Source organism: Thamnophis elegans, chromosome 5 (assembly GCF_009769535.1).
Source record: "Thamnophis elegans isolate rThaEle1 chromosome 5, rThaEle1.pri, whole genome shotgun sequence".
Taxonomy (NCBI): domain Eukaryota; kingdom Metazoa; phylum Chordata; class Lepidosauria; order Squamata; family Colubridae; genus Thamnophis; species Thamnophis elegans.
This window is the reverse complement of record NC_045545.1, coordinates 29,132,548-29,147,418: the sequence shown is the minus strand read 5'-3', so window position 1 is coordinate 29,147,418 and position 14,871 is coordinate 29,132,548.

Genomic DNA, 14,871 nt, shown 5'->3' with positions numbered 1-14,871 from the left:
CTATTGATGCTTCACTCAGAATTTCACCTTCATACAGCCAGGATTGCAAACTAAAAATATTTTAAAGGAAGGCTTTAAAGAAGTGTTTTGCAAACTTACAAATAGTCTAATTGGATGGAACCATGTTTCCGATAAGAGCTGTCTGTTAACTGTTTATTAAATTTATTGGCCGCCCAATCCCGGAGGACTCTGGGAGGCTTACAGAAACAGAAATTAAGAGAAATTAAAAACAGATAAAACACGACAAATTTAAAAAGACACAACATGCACCCAATCTAAGGGGGCTGGACCTCAATCCAGAGGTCAACAGCCCCAGGCCTGCCGGAATAGCCAGGTCTTAAAAGCTTTTCGGAAGGCCATGAGAGTGGGTAGGGTCCAGATCTCTGGGGGTAGCTCATTCCATAGGGCCGGAGCAGCAACAGAGAAGGCCCTACTCCGAGGCGTCGCCAGCCGGCCTTGTCCAGTTGATGGCACCTGGAGAAGGCCCATCCTGTGCGGTCTTATCGGTCTTAGGGAGGTGTGCGGCAGAAGACGGTCTCGAAGATATAGATATATAGGTATAGTGAAAAAAATTAAGATGGCAGCCATTACAGTATGACTGATGCACATAATAACAGCTGGAACTTTGATTTCACTTTGTTGTGGCTGCCATCTTGACTTTTTTTAACCACACTTTGTGGATACTTCAGACGCCAACTTTGGTTGATAGCAATAGCAATAGCACTTAGACTTATAAACTGCTTCACAGTGCTTTACAGCCCTCTCTAGGTGGTTTCATAGTCAACATATTGTTCCCAACAATCAGGATGCTCATTTTACGGACCTCAGAAGGATGGAAGACTGAGTCAACTTTGAGCCAGTGAGACTTGAACTGCCAGCAGCCGGCAGGCAGCAGAAATAGCCTGCAGTACTGCATTCTAACCACTATGCCACCTCAGCTGTTCTTTAAAAAAAATCTGATATCATCTAATAATTGGTTCACTTTTGGCAAGATTAAACATAGTTTCAGAATACCATTACAGCATTGCCTAAAAGAAGCTGATTGTCATCAATGCATTCACAAAAAAATATTTATGAGAAAAGGAAGCAACTTTTGACAGGCGGCTAGACTCTCAAATCTAGCCATTGGACAAAGTCTGCCTTCTCCAGCCCAGCCTCACCTCAAATTAAGAAGCTGTGGATGTTTTCCCACTGACTGGTAATATTTGCTGAGGCAGATTTAAAAAACAAACAAACAAAGCAAGGGAATCCAGCAATCGCTGCCTTTAAAGTGTCCTATAAACTGCAAATGAAGACTTAGCATCAGAATGGCTATTGAGGACAGCACACATTTTATGTCAGCATAGTTTTCTATCACCTCAAGATCTGGCAAGTAGATAACAATTTTATTTCAGTTCTCTGAACATGGCCAAAGCAAGGGCACCTGGAATAAACCACATTAGTCCCCACCAGCACAAATGACAAAAATGATGGTTTTACAATATGATTTACAGCTTTTTACGCTTGTGTCCTGATGTTGGGCAAAGTACAATGATCACAGGGTTTGTGAGATCATAATACACATCTTCTTCTCTGATCCCTTGCCCTCTGTTCTCCAAATCAACAGCAAATATTGTGCTGATTATACCATAAATACTGAAGAGAATGGATACTCCTCTTAATTAGAGATAGAAATAAAAAGATAGATGTAAGAGGACACTACAGTTGTTTTGTCATCAAGATATAGCACTGCAAAATTTATTTCCAATTTCTCCACATTTCTTCTTCCACTCCTCTCTAAATGGGTCACTGGTATAACCGATTTAGGGCTTTTCTTATGTTATTTATGACAAGACCTGGTAAAGTGGCTTCTCTTCTTTCTTCTGTTACCATGAATTAATTAATGGACTGATGTAGTTAGAAATTAGATGGTTGGATGAGATTGTGGAAACTTAAATTCGATCATTTAATCATGAAGCTCAACAAGTGAATAAATGTGCAGCAGTAGTTAGAGCAGGTCAGCACCAACAAATGAAATATCATTTGCTAGCAAACCCAATCAAAAAGTACCATCCTTCTCTACAAGATGATCACCCTAGGAGAGATGAGGCTGACCAAATTCCCCCTGGGAATTCCCAGTTCCAAAGAATGGAGTCAGCTTGAGAATGCCTATCTCTAGCCCCACCTAGTATTTGGAATACTGTTCCTGGCATGTTAATATTAAATAGTATTAATTGGTCACTTGATCGCCCCAAATACTGTGCAATACATTACAGGTAGATATCTAGATTCAGTAGTATTGAGCATCCATGTAAGAACTTATTCTGCATGTGTTAAAAAAGCAACATCTAAATTTCATCCTTGAACCTTCTGGGGCTAGACTCATAAGGGTGTGCATTCTTGCATTCCTATAGAGATTTATTGCCATGCCTGGGGTGAAGCTCTAATGGAGTGTCGCCAGACTAGGGTGAGCTGAGTTCAAATGTGCATTTGGTGACAAAGCTCACTAACTGATCTTTGGTCAATCACTGTCATCCTAACCTTTCTCAGAGTCATTATAAAACTAAAGCAGCAAAAAGTCGATGTAAGATACCTTAAGCCACTGGGAAATATGTTATTAGTGAAGCAAGCAATAAAATCCAACTGTAGAGGACAGTAGCTGGAACAGTAGAGAGGCAAAGTGCACAGTATTGGAAGAAAGAACAGATGAATGTGGTAGGGATTTCGATTTGATGTTTCTCAGCTGCTTTGCATTTCAACTTTTGTAAAGTTTATAATTGTTTTTATTTTATTTTAATTCTGTTTTCTGCACAGTCACTTGATGAGATGAGCAGCCATATAGATGTGATCAATCCATCAATAGATAATGAACATTCAATTCCGTAAGTTTTTAATATACAGTAGGGTAGCCTAACTCTGGTATTGCTTTCAGGAACAAACACAATATTCTTATAAGTGTTTATTCAGTTGATAAACATACAATATAGTACCAGACTTTTAAGGGTGAGATGTACTTTTACAACATGGTGGCTTGGTGGATGATAAATAGGTATGGACAAAGTACAATAGAAAAACTGCTTAATTCTTTTCATTTTATTTCTATTTCAGAAAAGGGTGGTAAAAGTTATTACCTGGAGTTAATTCCTCTATCTGTTTAGCAATAGGAAATTGTTGAGTGCATATTCATGTGACCTCTGCATGTTTTATTTTCTCTATGTATGATGACAATCTTAAGAAACTTTTGATTTAATGTAATGAATTGCAATCTTTAACTTTCCTCCTGCCACCACCTTCACAGTGATTGTTACAGAAGGCTAAGAGCAAAGTATCAGAAAATCAAGCTACTTATATCAGCACACAGTTGAGATGCTTAATTTTTCAATCAAACCAAGCCTCTCTGTTTTTCTTGATGACAAGATATCTTTGGAGTTTGTTATATTTAGAGCATGTCATTCATCATTCACTTTTCCTCTTTTTTCCCTTTCCCCCACAAATGTTTATAAGATCTAGACTTCTGTTCTTTCACAAATGTACTGTTGGAGCATAGCTGTGGTCATAGCAGGGTGTTCCAGTATTTCTAGAGATAAGAGGTAGGTCTTTAGCTATGAGACATACCCTTCAGACCATTAATCATACTAATTGGTACTTGTTTGGAAGCTCTGCTAAAAAAAATCCCTTTGTTTTCTGATCTCAACTTTCACATAGTTGCCTAAGTTGTGAAAAAGGTTTCTTTTCAATGACTCTAAGGTAACTATAGATTTAAAAGCAGACTTGGGATGAATGCTTCAAAATTCAGCCTTTTAGAGTAGCCATAAAAACTTAAATTCTTAATCAGATATTCATTAGTGATTCCTGGTTTTGCTGATCCCTCCAAGTAAATATTGCAGATATATATGCATATATAAAATATAATGACACAATCCTATAATTCAATTTTATGCCATGCTTTTGCTCTATTCTTTTACTGTCTGCTACATATTAGCTGAAAATTGGGAAATGGTCCTTTCTAGGCATAGAGGAAAATGGATTAATGGAAAGTCAGCAAAAGTACAATTACTTTGCGTGAAGAAAGGGCATTTGAAGCAGTAGGAAAAAAATAGCAAGTATTGTATATGCCATTAGTTGAAAGAAAGCCCTAGAGGCATCTGATCAATGATATGTAAGGATGTAGCCAGTTATGTGATTAAAGCGAAAATAAATGATTCAGATAAGTCAATGAACCTATGTAGATCTTGGAACCAGAGAGCTGTTTAGGACCCCCCTTCCCAAAGTCTAAGGCCTCCTCAATGATACATTTTTCCAGATCCCCCTTCTGATAATGTACCAGGGGATAGACACACCCAGGAATTGGTTTTATTATAAGGTTGGTCATTGTAGGATAATTGTTTCCTGCATTCAGATTCCAGAGCACAGATAAAAAAAATAAAAATTATATTTAAGGGGCTTCAGTGGGGGCAAGAAGAGAGAAACAAATGATGGCTCATGTATGACATCATCATCTAAATACCATGACTTACAATTTTTGCATTTGTCAGCCATACCTGGTAGACCAGACAGGAAACAAAACCAGTTAAATTAATTCTACTTTATTGTAAAGTTATATTAATAGAATCTTGCAAGTCTGAAAGTACAATTCTGCTGCCACCTCTTTTACAGCCTAAGAAACTAGGGAGGTCACTTCTGAGCCTTTTGTCTCATCCACTATTTCTCAAGGCTATTTCTTATCTAACCATTCCCTAGGCAGTATCTCTTCACCCTATCTTCCAAAGTCTTTTCCACATACTATTACACATTTGGTACTGTGATACAAGCTTTTAACCATAACAATGACTATGTCATTGAGTGAGTGTCATCATCTTGGTGTCATTGTGGTTTGTTATGAACATTGTTGAGCATATTGCAATTAACGAGAAAGTAATGTATCATTCCTTTATAATAAAAAATGATATCATCAGCTAATGCTCTGTGGTTGCTCTTTTTTAACTGTTCTAGGTTAGGCTTGATAAACTACAAATAAATATTTTTGTGAAACATCCTTTTGGTATCAAAACATTGAGGGAGAGAGGGAGGCAAGAAGAGAGGTAGAAAGAAATAGAAAGAAAAGAAAGAAAGAAAGAAAGAAAGAAAGAAAGAAAGAAAGAAAAGAAAGACTGTTCAAGTTGACATTTCATACTGTGGCAGCAGCTGTCAGAGCAATAGGATTTTTGACAATCGGGAAGGAAGAAGTGTGTGAAGCCAAAAAGAGAGACGGAAGTAAAGCTCTGCCAATTCAGAGAATGCATTGTAATATGCAACCAAAGGAAATCCTAATAGTGCTGTGAACCTCCTGACTCTGGTGAACACAGGAAGTTGCTTTATGCCGTGCGAGAGCATTGGGCCATCTCATTTCATACCTTTTACATTGACCAGCAGTGTCTTACTGTTTTGCAAGGGACTTCCCCCTTCTCAAACTGGAAATGCTAGGGTTTGAACCTCAGGCCTCCTGCATCCTATTGTTTGTTTATATCACTTTCCTGTTTGTAGTGTGCACCACAATCTATTAGCGCAGAGAAGCAAGATATAAATTATTACCAGTATTTTTTTTGTTAAGCAGCAGCAGTTCAAACACTAGTTTCCTTGTAGGCCTTGGGTTTTTCAGTCTTGTCTTTTTCTTTCTTTCTTTCTCTCTCTTTATTCACTCACTCACTCAATGTTTTGATACCAAAAGGATACGGTTCTAATTTAATTTGGTTTTCATAAAGTTATGATCACATATTGGTCATAATAAAAAGCAGCTTTTGGTTATACAATATACATTCCCTTCAGTTTATACAAGAATACAGTGGCATAGATCTCATGATCTATGTTCAGGATTATAGGCAATTGATTGACAACTTCTTAAAAGTATTATGCATTCTGCATTTACCCATAAGGGAAAATATGATAGGATTTTCTCTCCTCAATTTGAATATTTTAGATAAAGTGATCATTTTAATTGGTCATGTTTGTATACTTTGGATCAACTGATTTAAAAAGTACTTACCATACATTCTAACAAATGCTGAATAATGATGCATATCTACAAATAACATAAAGCAAAGCTACCTGTTCCATGACCAAATTTAATTAACAAGAAATAAACAAGTGCCGGGGTTCTTGACTTACATTTACATTCATTTAGCAACCATTCTAAGTTACAATGGCAGTGAAAAAAATGACTGATGACCAATCCTCACACTTATGACTATCACGCCATCCCCACAATCATGTGAGCAAAATTACAACAGTTGCAGCATCCTGGGATCATTTGTGATCTGCCTGGTTTCCAACAAGCAAAGTCAAAGAGAAAACCAAATTCATGTTATTCACTTAACAAGTGCAATGATTTGCTTAACACTGGCATAAAAGACTGTAATATCAGGCATGGCTCATTTAACTACTGCCTTATTTAGCAACATAAATTCTGGAACCAATTATAAACCGAGGACAGGTAGTCCTTGACATATGGCTACAATTGAGTCCAAAATTTCAATTGCTAAGCAAAAGTTGTTAAGTGACATTTTACAACCCTTCTTGTCACATTTGTTAAGTGAATTACTGCAGTTCATGTTAGTAACATTGTAAATGAATATGGCTTCCCCATAGACTTTTCCTGCCAGAAAGTTGCAAAAGGTGATCACATGACCCATGGATACTGCAAGTCATAAATATGTCAGTTGCCAAGAAACCAAATTTTGATCATGTATCCACAAGGATACTACAAATCATGTGAAAAACAATCATAAGTCACTTTTTCCAGTGCCATATTCCACTTATCTAAATGATGTAGCAACTTGTATCTTCTTATTGCACAGTTGTTCTATTTCACTTGTTTGTAGAACCAATGCAGATTTTGCTAACCTGGCTTCTTGCAGATATATTAGGACTGCAATTCTCATATTCATCACAAGAAGTAAATTAGGAAAGATTTGCACGTACTCTCCCTCCTTTCACTTTGCAATGAAACTGTACTGGGCTATAGATGCCTAAGGTGGAGATATTGACTTTGCTTCTCTATGTTCTCCCTTTTCTGGTACATTAGACATCTGAAAAATATAATATTCCAAATTCCTTTAGGTTAGAGAATGGCCAGAATTTTATCTTAATACATCCAAAGATATGTGACATTGGGGAAAAAAATGTCCAGAAAATGAATAATGTATGAATTCAGAGTTCTAAGCATTGCCAAGGTGTAATTAAAAAAATTAATTCATCTTTTTAAAAATACAATTTTTATTGAAAGTTTTAAAAACAAGTAAACAAAAAAAGTAAAAATCAATTCAATCTAAAGTAGAATAAGAAATTAAAAGGAAGAAATAACAGGGAAAGTTAAAATGAAAAAATAAAAAAGGTAGAAAAAATAAAAAAAGATGTAAGAACCAGCATTTGGTCTTCTTTACAAAAGTTACAACTACAATTGTACATTTACTACTTTTTTAAAGTTACATCATGATTCTTCTTCCCAAAATCTCCTATCTAATCGTCAGAACCAGAGTTCATTTTTTTCTGTTCATGCAAAAAAAAAAAAAAACTTCATAAGGGGTTTACAAGTCAGCAATAAACATAAGATATTATCTTCTCTCTGATCAGCCAGGTCAATTTGACCATTTTAATAATTTCACCTTCAGTAATACCTTCATTATAGATATTGCCAAATCTTTCCATCTTTGTACCATATAGCAATTTCTCTGCGGTTATCATATATATGAAAAGTTTCATGACTTTTTCTCCAACTCCATCAATCCCAAGAGGAAAATTTCTGATTTTAGTGGTATAATTTTTATAATCCTCTGAATTAATATATTGGCAAGCTTCTTTTTTGCACAACCATCAAGCATGATAAAATGACCTTATTTACATTTCCAATGTAGATTTGAAGTAATTTTTCTGATGTCATATATCTATGGTACATAATTTCATGAAAGTTTTTTTTAAAAAATTTCAAGTTTCAACCACATATTTTCCCATTAATCCATCTGTATATTATAAACAAAATTCTGAGCTGATTGTATACATTTTCACGTGTTTCAAATTTTAGTAAGTTTATATATTTTAGTAACCTTATGTTCATCAACTGTACACAATTTTAAATCAATCTCAGAATATCCAATACCATAAACGTTTGTCTTTGAATCTTTTTGATAATTGTAAATAAAAAATGATTGACAATTATGCCTCTCTGCCATCAGTTTCTTTCTTGATTTTATTTTGTATTTCCCTTGACAGAATTGAATCCCACAGTATGTAAACCATTTGTGCTTGCATATTTTTTCTTATCTATAAAATGCTTCTTATGCCAAGAACCAAAAAGATGCTCTTTTCAATGACAATTCTATTTTTCTCATCTTTACTTAACCTTTTAACTTCATTCTGTCTTAACAAAATTACCCTGATATAACATATAATTCATATTTTTCATGATAACCAAATATTTTACTTTTTTCCCAATCTTAAAACCTGCCTGAACGACTATTTTCATGTTTTTGTTGTCTAAAACCTTAAAATCTGCTAGTGTATCAAATTATTTTAATTTTTCTATTAATATTTCTATTCCCTCTAGGGGTGTCACAGGCTGGATGCGTCATGTGCAAGCCACACCCACCCCAACTCTGCAAAGGGAAAAATGTTGCAATACATCACATGACGGCAACATGACACAGTGAGTTTGACACCCGTGCTGTAGTGGATCCTTCAAAACAAACACCAAATAAGCAGGAAATGCCCTTAAAAGTTTATTTAATCTTTATTCCCACAATTTTATCCACTTGCCTTATATCTGTATTCAATATTTCAAGAACTAAAATAAACAGGAGACAATAGGCATCTCTGTCTTTTTGTATCTCATGGGGTTTTGTTAGATTTCCATTGACAATTACTCTATTTATGCTTTCTATGAAGTTTAAGGCAAACTTATTCATTTAATAAAATTCTTTCCAAAATTACCATCTTCCAAAACTTTAAACAAGAAGGCCCAATTCAAACTGTCAATTCTTTAATTTTGCTTTTAAATGATTTAAACTAGCTAAGCTCTTGAGAAGTTTAAACATATATGTAGGAAAATAGATAATAACAGGGCTCACCCTGGTTCCAATTTGGGATGTTGATAGATGTTTTTGTTTTCCCTTTTCTGGATCTCTTGCATAAAGTGCAAGAAGGAAAGTGTTTGGTCAGCAAGTCAAACATAAATGTTTAGGGTGTGTGTATGTTTGTTTACAAGTTATTGCCAGGTGTTTCAACTAAACATTTAGATCAAAGAAAGTTATAAAATCAATTTAATATATAGTCAATAACACTGCATTCAAACAAACATAAATTTCAGACAGGGTTTATTTGATCAAAATATAATTCTATGCCAAAATACTTCATGCAATGTAAAAACAAAACAACATTATGGTTTTGCATGTGTGAACTTAATTACTTAACATGAATTCTTTTTTATCATTTTATTTATCTACTATAAATAAAAACTTCTCTACCAGACTGCAGGGTCTCAGATATTTCTTTTCCATATTTTAAAAAAGAATAGATACAAGGACCGAAATTACAATGTTCTGCTTTAAATATACAATGTATATTGGACTAGATGAACTAGTAATCTTTCTTCAAGTGATTTTAAATTATGTAAGCTCTACATGAGTAAAGAAATACACATAATTTTGTTCTATCCCTCAGCATTGATCTTCACCTCTATTGATGTAGGCTTTCCATATGGTTTTAGATGTTAGTATAGTTAATATAGAACCAGGAATAAAGAGATGAAGATGCAAATGCTCATTTGATCTCTCTCTGGGAGACTTGATCAATCATTATCTTTCAGATAAAGCAACTTCGCTGAAGATAAAATTTGGAGTGAAGCTTCTGGAGAAGGGGGTTGTAAATATAATAAGGAATTAGCTGCTAGAAATTCAAGATTATGACCTGTGTGGGCATTTTGATGAGCACTGTTTTCCCATTACAGAAAAATACAGGAGACAGCATAGGCAGAAAAAGCATATTAATAATTCTTGTTCTCATTTCTAATGTGTAGAATTGGCATGTATTAAACATGCTGGAAATGAACAATATACTTACTTAGCACAAGGGAATAATGACTGAGTTCACACATCACATTAAATCTGTTAATACAGTCAAATATTTGTTTAAAAATAAAATTAGTTATTGCTTTTTTTCCTGCCCAACCTTTTCTCTTGCTGCAATCCTCTTTTTGAATTTTGGTCCCCTGAAAGAGTTGAATACTCCAGCCTTAAGAGAAAACAATGGAAATGAAAAGTAGGCCAACCCTTAAGATATGAAATTGTTAGCCATCTGAGTCAAGTTACCAAGTTAACTAGTGCTAGCAAAGTGGCAGGCAATTGTGTTCCGTTTACCTCCATTTATGGCCAGTTGGCTCCTTTGGGCCCATTACTCTGCCTTAGTCCAATCTATTATAGGTAATCTCGATTTACAACCACAATTGAACACCAAATTTCTGTTGCTAAGTGAGGCAGCTGTTAAGTGAGTTTTGCCCAATTTTATGACTCTTTTGCCACAGCTGTCAAATGAATCATTGAAGTAGTTAAAGTGAATCATGTAAGCAAATCTGGCTTTTTCCACTGGAAACCAGCTGGGACAGTTACAAATGATGATCACTTGATCCCAGCTGTCATAAACGCTAGTTGTCAAGGAGCCAAATTTTGATCATGCAAGTGTGGGGATGCTGCAATGTCATAAGTGTAAAAAGTGTAAAAACCAGTCACAAGTCCCTTTTTTCAGTGCACTGTAGCTTCAAACGGTCACTAAATGAATAGTTTCAAGTTCAGGACTACCTATATACAGAATTGCTGGATGTTGACAGCCAATGGAGGGATGGAGCACAATATATATTTCCTTTCTAAAGACAAGGAATTATAAAACTAACAAGGCCCAGTTTGAAGTAGCCATGGATAGGCCTCAAAGAGCCCAACCTTCTTCAATTTACACTAAACTTTCCCCAAGGAAGGCTGTCTAGTATCTTTTGAATATATCCAGCAAAGAACAGCCATATCCCCTCTTGACTCTCTTACTATTAGGACTTTAAATGGAAAAAGACTGTCCTGAAATTGAAGGCCATTATTCTGTGTCCATCTCTCTGATAGAGGGGTGAGCAATTATGGCCCTTTTGATGAGCTGTGGACTTCAACTCCCAGAATTCCTGAGCCAGCTGGCTCAGGAATTCTGGGTGTTGAAGTTCACAGGTCGCCAAAGGGACCACAGTTGCCCACCTCTGCTCTGGGGTGGAAATAATGGCGCTTTTTTTTGGGTGCCACTCCTCCTTGGGCTGGGATGGGGCTGGAGTAGATGACCTACAACGTCTCTTCCACCCAGGGACCTTGTAGGTCACCTAGTCTGGGGTCTTTAAGACTGCCACCTCATTACACCTTTAAGAACTCCTTCTTTGCAACTTTTCTCAACACCAAACATACTTTATGCAGCCCCTTCCCCTCCCTCCCTCAGGAATGTTGGTCTCTGACAACCTGGCTGGACATTTCTCTCTCACAATGGGAATCGCAGTGGGGTGACAACCTAAAGGGCGCCAGTTTTTAGGAAGGCAAACGACTCTCCCCTTTCCCCTCCCACACTGGAGCGAACTGCTTTGTCCCGAGGCTGCAGGAGTTAATAATAAGTCTTTCCCAGGAAGCGGCCTCAACCGGAGACTCCTCGGGCTTCCTTCTCCCAGCCTCCCGCCACCTCCCCCCACAAACTGCCGTGTCATCCGGCCGTGTCGCCAGCAACAGCCGCCGTCGCCTTTTTCTCCCTGCCCCCCTCCCATTGTTTCTTCGGCACCTTTGCTAACCGCAGCCGGCGTTTCATAAATCTGTCAGCGGGTCGGCCGAACCAAAAACTTGTCTCGGGATTCGGCCGCAGGAGCCTTTCACCTGGCGCCGCAGATGAGGGCGAGCGGGGCTGGGGAGGGAGACGGGGGACGCGAGCGGCGGGGCAGAGGCGGACCCACCCTTCCTGTGGGAGCGAGCGAGTGAGCGAGTGAGAATGGGCCGCCTTCGGTTTCCCCCTCCGCGACGGTTGTCGCGATTGCGACAGCGCGCGAGAGGGGATTAGGTGAGCCGCCGCATGTACCCGTCGGGAGGTTTTTCTCTTGGGCAGCGCGCGCCCAAGGAACAGGACTCCCTGACGGCGGAAGGGCGGGGGGGCAACCGAACGCCTGCGAGGAAGGGGGAGGGGCCGTGAAGCTGCGCGCGCGCCGCGACCGTTGCTGGTTCGGCTTCTACCGTGTATGGTCACGTTCGTTCCCTCGCTCCTTCCTGGCAGGCACGCGGGTTTTGAAATAAATAAAAGGAACGAACTGCCAAGGGAGACCCTGCGTTTACTTTTGTCTTCAATCTCTTCAATTAACATCCAACGCACATCCTGCGTTAACTTTTCAATTGACACCCAACACACACACAAACACAAACAAAAACAAAAGATGCTTCAACACTTCAGGCTTCTTTATAATGTAGCCCCTTGGCTAAAGTTGCGCCCGCGCATATGAACGGATCAGTTGAAAGGCCCGGGGATTTCTTATTCGTGCGACTTCTACAGTTGGAGGACACTTTGATCTCGGATTAGTTTTAGGAGTGGTTTTTTTTTTTTTTTACACCCTAGCCTAGCTGAACGCAGTGTTCGCAAGTCAGTATGCGGGAGAAATTCAGAAGACGGACTAACATGGAACATGAGATTCATTACCTTGCTAGTACGGTAGATATAGAGGATGTGGTGGGGTAGGTGGTTAGGTTGATGTGGCAGCTATTGTGGTTTGTAAAGCCAAAATTGCATGCATGAACCTTGTCTTCTGGCTTACTCCGCAAACCATAGTTTAGAGTGATGCATGAAACCCACCATTATGTGTGAAAATGCACAGAAGGATATGGGCAATGTATTTTGGAAATATCCCAAAGATGTTTTTTCAAGAGGCAACTTGACTTTCTGGGGTTTTTTTTGAAGACTGTTTGCTTCTCATCCAAGAAGCTTCTTCAACTTCTTGGCTTATTCCGTATTATCAAAACGAAGTGCTATATTAGACTTTACATTCTAGTCACAGGATGGTACTCAAAGTTATACCATTTTTCTTCCATCCCCATTTGCTCCCTAGACAAGTGCTTTTTTTTTAATGTAATCCAACCGGGATGATAAGACATAAAACACTCAAGTACTGTCTATGTAGATTTTCAATCATCTAGGTCAGTGGGTCTCAACCTTCCTAATGCTGCGACCATTTAACACAGTTCCTCGTGTTGTGACCCCCCAACCGTAAAATTATTTTATGTTTTCTGTATTTTTTCAAAAATATGTGTTTTCCGAAGGTCTTAGGTGACCCCTGTGAAAGGATCGTTCGACCCCGAAAGGGGTCCCGACCCACAGGTTGAGAACCGCTGATCTAGGTCATAGTTGTCCCAAAGGTGCTTTTCAAAAGGTAATTGGATTTTCTTAGTTTTTTTCCTTAAAGATGTTTTGCTCCTCATGCAAAAAGCTTCTGAAGTTCTGTTTAAATCACAGGGACTGGAAGGATTTATATTCCTTAGCAGCTAAGGAATATAAATCTTTCCATTCCCCATCATTCAGAAAGAACTTAAAGAAGCTTTTGGGGTAAGAAGTGAAACCTTCCAGGAACAAACTAAAAGGAAAAATACAGGAAAGTCAGTTGCTTTTGAAAAAAATATTTGGGACACTCGAGCCAAGTTCTACCAAAGTAGCTTTATTTATTCTCAACCAGAATTTCCTTAAAAGAAGAGAAAAATGGCAGAATTTCCATCAGGTTCTTGAGTCTTTTGTCTCATCCACACCTACTCCCCAAAAAGTCCACTGCAATTTGGGAATATCACTTAAGGTGTGCAGTATGTATCTTTCTTCCATGACTGAAAAGCTGTTTAAAACTGATTCTCTCTTAGATTCTTTTAACTTAATGAATTTCTGAACTTGCCTTAAAATCTATTCAGGGTGAATTTCATGAATATTTTGGGATGGAATCCTCCCAGGTTACACGCATAAAGAAAATCCCATTGATCTTCCACAAGGGTACCAATAGGTTTTTTTTCTTGTTAATAATTACAACACTTGTTCACCATTGGCATTGACCAAGGGTGTCAAACTCAAGTTCATTGAGGGCCGCATCAGGTTGTGTTTGCCCTTGGGAGACCAGGGTGGGCATGGCCAGGGTGGGTGTGGCCAGCTCAACGTCACTTGTGTTGGCGCCTGCGGTGCCCCGAGCACTCTGCCAGCGAAAACAGGATCTCAAGCTCCGTTTTCAGCTGCAATGGCCTCCTTCAACCCTCTGCCACCAAAAATGGAGCTCAGGAGGACCGCCTGAGGACTGTCATTTTTTCTGACAGAAGCACCGCGGACTAGTACTTTGCTGTTTCCAGGGCAGCCATGGGCCCAGTTCTAAGCACCCTGTCAGAACTGAACCATTAGAGATTAAATAGTGCTGAAAAGGGTGATTTACAACTGCTGCTTGCACTTACAACTGTTATGGTGGCCTCATGGTCATATGATCAAAATTTGGGCACTTGCCAATCAGCATTTATTTATGATGGTTGCAGCATCCTAGTACGTTATAACCATCTCAACTGCCCCATCCAGCTTCCAAGAAACAAAGTAGGAAAAGCTGGATTAGCTTGACAACTATGTAAATCACATAATGAGTGCAGTGATTTACATAACGACAGAAGCAAAAAGGGCTGTAAAATCGGGTGCAATTTGCTTAACGATTGCTTCACTTAGCACCAAACATTCTGATCCCAATTGTAGTTGTAAGATGAAGATATCTGCACATATAATGGGATTTAGCCATATTTTTCCTTGATAACCAACTATTGGCCTAATCATGTGCTAGTGACCTTGTGATTTCTATCCCAGATG